The sequence below is a fragment of the Panthera tigris genome, chromosome A3, assembly GCF_018350195.1.
Source record: "Panthera tigris isolate Pti1 chromosome A3, P.tigris_Pti1_mat1.1, whole genome shotgun sequence".
Lineage (NCBI taxonomy): Eukaryota > Metazoa > Chordata > Mammalia > Carnivora > Felidae > Panthera > Panthera tigris.
This window is the reverse complement of record NC_056662.1, coordinates 26,400,945-26,407,294: the sequence shown is the minus strand read 5'-3', so window position 1 is coordinate 26,407,294 and position 6,350 is coordinate 26,400,945.

Sequence of the window (6,350 nt, the reverse complement as noted above, 5' to 3'; positions counted from 1 at the left end):
CATTTCACGGGTCTTGTGTTATTTGCCCTTCCACCCCCAAGTCCACATGCTGGAGTCTTTCAAAGAAAATCTGAATGTTTTGAAGGAAGAGCCAACAGAATTTGCTGAGGCACTGAATGGGGGGTAAGAGGGAATCAGAGTCCTAGGATGCGCTAAGGTTTGGGGCCCAGGCAATGGGAAGGAGTCGTCCCTAACTTACAGACTGGCCTTGAAGGTGGGCCACCTCACCTCCAAGTTCCAGGTGCTAATGGTGGTCCAAGCAGTTTCTTTGAGGTGGTCTCCAGAGACTCCTTAGCTCGTTGACAAGGCAGATTCTGGGGACCCGCCCACCTGAGGATTCAGAATGTTTTATAGGTAGTGCCTAGGTATCTGCATCTTTTTAAAAATGTTTATTTTTGAGAGAGAGCGGGGGCGGGGGCGGGGGGACAATGAGAATCTGAAGCAGGCTCTATACTGACAGCGAAGTGCCTGATGCGGGGCTTGAACCCACAGACCTTGAGCTGAAGTTGGGACACTTAACTGACTGAGCCACCCAGGTGTCTCCAAGTATCTGCCTCTTTTTTTTTTTTTTTAAATGTTTATTTATTTCTGAGACAGAGAGAGACAGAGCATGAGCGGGGGAGGGGCAGAGAGAGAGGGAGACACAGAATCGGAAGCAGGCTCCAGGCTCTGAGCCATCAGCCCAGAGCCCGACACAGGGGTCGAACTCACGGACCACGAGATCGTGACCCGAGCTGAAGTCGGATGCTTAACCGACTGAGCCACCCAGGCGCCCCTCCAGGTATCTGTATCTTAAGGAGCACCTACAAGTGATTTTGATGTCCAGTGGCCCAAGATCTATCTACTCACTTGTCCTCAGACCAGCAGTATTGACATCACCTGGGGCAGCTTGTTAGAAATGCAGACTCCCAGGGGTGCTTAGGTGGCTCGGCTGGTTGGATGTCCGACTCTTGATTTCGGCTCAAGTCATATCTCACTGCTTGTGAGTTTGAGCTCCATGTTGGGCTCCGAGCTGACGGCACAGAGTCTGCTTGGGATTCTGTCTCTCTCTCTGCCACTCCCCCTCTTGCTCTCTGTCTCTCTCAATATAAATAAATAAACTAAAAAAAAAAAAAGGGCAGACTCCCAGGCCCCATCCCAGACCAGCTGAGTCAGAGAATCTCTGGGAATGTGGCCCAGGACTTTTTTTCTTTTAAAGATTTTATTTTATTTTTAAATGTTATTTTGAGAGAGCACACATGAGCAGGGGAGGGGCAGAGAGAGAGAGAATCCCAAGCAGGCTCTGAAATAGCACAGAGCCCTACATGGGACTCCATCTCATGAGCCATGAGATTATGACCTGAGCCAAAATCAAGAGTAGGACACTTAACTGATTGAGCCACCCAGACACCCTTAGATTTTAATCTGTCCCCCCTACCTGGGTCTTGAACTCACAACCCTGAGATCAAGAGTAGCATGCTCCACCGACTGAGCCAGCCAGGCACCCCTAGCCCAGGAATATTTGAACAATCTCTCCAGGAGCTAAAATCTGAGCAAAGCTGCCCGCGGCAGGATGTGGGGATCATGCACTGTGATCAGCCAGCAAGTGTTAATGGAGGGCCTTCTCAGCAGGCCCCTCCCTGGCAAGCCTTGAAGTTCCCACCAAGCGTGGTCAATGGGGTAGTTTTAGGTGCCTGGTAGTTCTCAGTTTGGGTTGTGACTAGACAGAATTTGATTTATTGAATTTCATTGTTTTAGGATGGGGTCCATTTATGTAAGTGAAACAATGGGAATTACATTTTTTAAATGTTTTATTATTTTTGAGAGAAAGAGCACGAGTGGGGGAGGGGCACAGAGGTGGTGGGGCGGGGGGGGGGGGGAAACCTGCGGGGACAGAAGATCCGAAGTGGGCACTGCACTGACAGCAGTGAGCACTCGGATTCAGGAACTGAGACCATGACCTGAGCTGAGGTTGGGCACGCAACCGACTGGGTCACCCAGGTGCCCCACATTTACAAAAAAAAAAAAAAAAAAGTAACTACCAGTAGAGGCAGGTTGTAGATTAGGCAGAAATGAAAAAACTGGTATTCAAAGGAACCAAAGCTGGGAAACGCTGTCCTGATACACCATAAATCCTTCAGAATATATGGAATGGAGTGAAAAGGAAGGGAGGAAAGACAAGGAAGGAGAGAAGGGATAGAAGGAAGAGGTGAGTTCTCATTACCATGTTCCGATCACTTCAGAAAAGCTTAGTGAATAATAAGATTTCCCTGGCCCCAAAATAAAGATCCCTTTTCCTCCTCAGTTTTCTCTCTTTCATTAGTGGAGTTGACAGAAAAAAACCCTGTAGCCTAAAGGCAAATCCTGCACTCTGGATTATGTTGTCAGAATTAATTCAAATTCTTACTTGAAACCTGGTTTATTTCAGAGCTGGGACGTTTCCCTTGAAATAACATTATTTAAGGACAAGTAGGTTTAGTTTGTTTTTACATCTAATCCTTTATTGATCATCAGCTCAGGGTGCCAAGCCCAACCAGGTGAACAGCAGGACTGGACGGAAAGGGACAAAAGGCCTGCCCCAGAAACTGTCTCCTTCTCAGGTACGGTGACTCAGCACAAGTGGGGAACAATGCCCACCCAGGGGTGGCAGAGGAGGAGCCTGGGAAGATGCCCCATCCCTCTCTGAAAATCTGCCTCTCTTAAAAAAAAAAAAAAAAAAAAAAATTGGCAGTGCACCTTGCCATTTGACATGTGTTCTCTCGAGTGTGGGGGATATTTTCCTCTCTAACAATGTGCTCAATGGCTTAGGGGGTACAGGGCGCTAGCAAAAGAGAATTATCTTCTTGTTTTCTCACTGCTGCTAACAATGCCAAAGAGAAAGTCTCAGTTCAGTGCCAGCAGGTCATTAATTTCTGTACCACTTGCTAATAATCTGCCCGAGCAACAGAGAGCAGACCTCAGAGTCAGACATTAGCTAGCTAGAATTTAGTGACACTGTTTTGCTTTCATTTTGTTTATGTCGGAGATGCTTTGTATTTGCGTTTTTTTCATTTACAGATGTGGTTGACAGCTTCCTTTTAAGAAATGTATTTAGTTTACAAAAAGTGAGTTGATGTAGAGAAATGTATTAAGTAAATGATGTGGTGTGGATTACGAAGGTGAAACCTGGGAGACCTCACTGAGCCTCATCTTTATGCCAGGCCCTGGAGACCCTCCGAATGAGACCCACAGGGCTGTCAGAGGGGAGAAGCAAGTGCTGAAATTACTGTAAGAGAGAAACTCCACTGTGCATTCGTATTCCACTCGCCCTTCATGTCTCCACGCTACTGTTTAGGCTTTCCCTCTGCTTATATCACACTCAGTAGTGTTTCAAGATCTTACTCTGAGAAATTTTCCTCTCCTGAGCTCCTAGGACCTTGAAACTATAGTAATACCCAATATGTATCGTTTACCACTTGCCAGGCCATGTTTAAGCACCTTATATAAGCAACCATCTAGTTCACAGACTAACCCTATGAAGTTGATCCTCCTATTATCTCCATTTTACAGATAAGGGCACTAAAGCACAGAGAGGTGGAGTAACTAGCTCAAGGTCACACAGCTTATGAGGAACCCTGGAAGTAGGAGATTAAGAACCAGTGTCCTTGGGGCGCCTGGGTGGTTCAGTGGGTTAAGTGTCTGACTTCATCTCAGGTCATGATCTCGTGGTTCATGAGTTCAAGCCCTGCATCGGGCTCTGTGCTGCTCAGAGCCTGGAGCCTGCTTCGGATTCTGTGTGTGTCTCTCTCTCCTTCTGCCCCACCCCCGCTCACACTGCCTCTCTCAAAAACAAATAAAACACATGAATAAAAAAAATTAGTGGCACCTGGGTGGCTCAGTCAGTTAAGCGTCTGACTTCAGCCTAGGTCATGATCTCACAGTTCGTGGGTTCGAGCCCCATGTCGGGCTCTGTGCTGACAGCTCAGACAGAGCCTGGAGCCTGCTTCAGATTTTGTGTCTCCCTCTTTCTCTGCCCCTCTCCCGCTTGTGCACTCTCTCTCTCTCTCTCTCAAAGATAAACATTAAAAAATTAAAAAAAAAAAAAAAAACTGAGGGGAAAGACTGTAAAGTGAAAACCAGAAAGAGAGCTAAGTTTGTGGGGAGCAGTGAGCAGTGTTGTGTGTGGATCCAGGGAGGTGGAGAGCAGAGATGAGGTTGCACAGGAAGGCTTAGCCTTTTCCCTCAGGGAGCCAGAGAAGGCTTTTCAACCTAGAGTGTTTGATCACATTTTAATCAGGGCTTGTCTCTGGGTCAAGGGCAAGCAAATAAGGTGATGGTGGAAGGAGGGGCTTTTCAGGGCTCACTAAGGGGGCCCCCTGAGCCATCTATGTGCAAAGGGGTCCCCGTGGTGCCCCTTGAGGGCAGAGCTCTGACTATGGAAGTTATTCAAAAATTTTATTGAAAATAAATTCATGCTCAAGGTAAAACATTCAAAAAGTACAAAAGAATGTACCTGTAGAGTGAAAAAAAAAAGTGTCTGCTCCTAGCCCAGAACCCTCCCCAGAGGCAAACAGTGCTAACAGTCTCTTGTAAGCCTTTCAGAAATTTTCCATGCTATCTCTGGAGCTATGTCTATGTATATATCCTCTAAAAAAAAAAAAACCCACAAAGTCGTACTGTCTGGTTTTTGCTTTTTTCACATAACACATTTAGAGCTTTTTCAGTATCAGGTGTGCAGATCTTTTTCATTCTTTTTTCCCTCCTCATAATATCCCACAATATGAATGGAGCATAATGCATTTAACCTATTCTGAGATATTCGAGTTTGGTGTTTTGGCCACATGTGCAAATACATCAGCGGGATACGTTTCTGGTAGTGGACCTGGTGGGTCAAAAGGGGGTGTGTATGTGTTGGTGAGATGCCTCAGTTTGTCTCCACAGGATTGTTTGCGTGTCCTATCAACGCTGGCTGGCTTCCCCCAGAGTGAGTGATTCAAGAGACCAAGGCAGAAGCTGCAGTGTCTTTTATGACCTGGCCTCATAGACCATAAGTCATACACCATCACTTCTGTCACTTTAATTGCTCACACACGCCGACCCTCTTCAATGTGAGGGGCAGAGGTAGGAGGAGGAGAGGATCATTGTGGGCCATGTTGGAGCCTGACTACCACAAGCTGTTTGTTTGTTTGTTTGTTTCAGTTAACATGCAATAAAATTAACTCTTTTTTTTTTTTTTTTGGTGGATAGGTCTAGGAATGTTAACACGTGCCTTTGTGTAACCACCACCGCAGACAGGAAACAGAACAGTTCCATCACCCCTCAAAAAACCCTTGTGTTTCCCATTGTAGTGACACACTCTCTCCACCCTTAACCTGTGTTAACCACCGATCTGTCACTATAGTGTTTGTCTTTTGGAGAATGTCACATAAATGGAAGCCTGTAGCATGGCACCTTTTGAAACTGGCTTCTTTCGCTCAGAATAACGCCATCGAGATTCACCTAAATTGTAGCAGGTGTCAATAGTTCATTCCTTTTCGTTGCTGAGCTGTGTTCCGTTGTATGGATGGACCACATTTTTGTTTATTGATTTACATATTGCAGGGTAAATCCAAATTGGGAGGGGAGATGAATAGAGCTGCCAGAAGCATTCATGCACCAGACCCTCTGTCCTGTCCTTCTACTCTGATGACGACCGCTGTGTTGAACCTTTTAACATTGTGCCACAGGTCCCATAGACCCTGCTTATCTTTTTTCAACCTTTTCCCCTCTGCTGTTCATATGGGGCAATTTCTACTGACCTGTCTTTGAGTTCATAGTTTCTTTCTTTCCTGTGACATCTCCATTCTGCTGTTGAGCTCACCTATTGAGTTTAAAATTTTTGTTTATTGTATTTTTCCATTTCAGATCTATATTTGGTTGGGGCACCTGGGTGGCTCAGTTCGTGAAGAGTCCAAGTTCGGCTCAGGTCATGATTTCTTGATTCATGAGTTCAAGCCCCACATCGGGTTCTGTGCTGACAGCTCAGAGCCTGGAGCCTGCTTCAGATTCTGTGTCTCCCTCTCTTTCTGCCCCTCCCCTGGTAGCACTCTGTCTCTCTCTCTCTCAAAGATAAACATTTTAAAAAATTGTTTTAATAAAAAAATAAGATAAAAAAATCTATATATTTGGTGTATATCCATATACCAAATGGAGATCTTAATGTATATCTGCTACTTATGAAAAAACTGAAGAAAGCCCAGAGTTTCCATCCTTACTTCTTGGAGTCTTCTATTTTTTTTTAATTTTTTAATGTTTATTTATTTTTGAAAGAGAGAGAGAGAGAAAGACAGAGAGACAGAGTGCAAGCGGGGGAGGGGCAGAGAGCACAGGGCCTGACGCGAAGCTAGACCTCA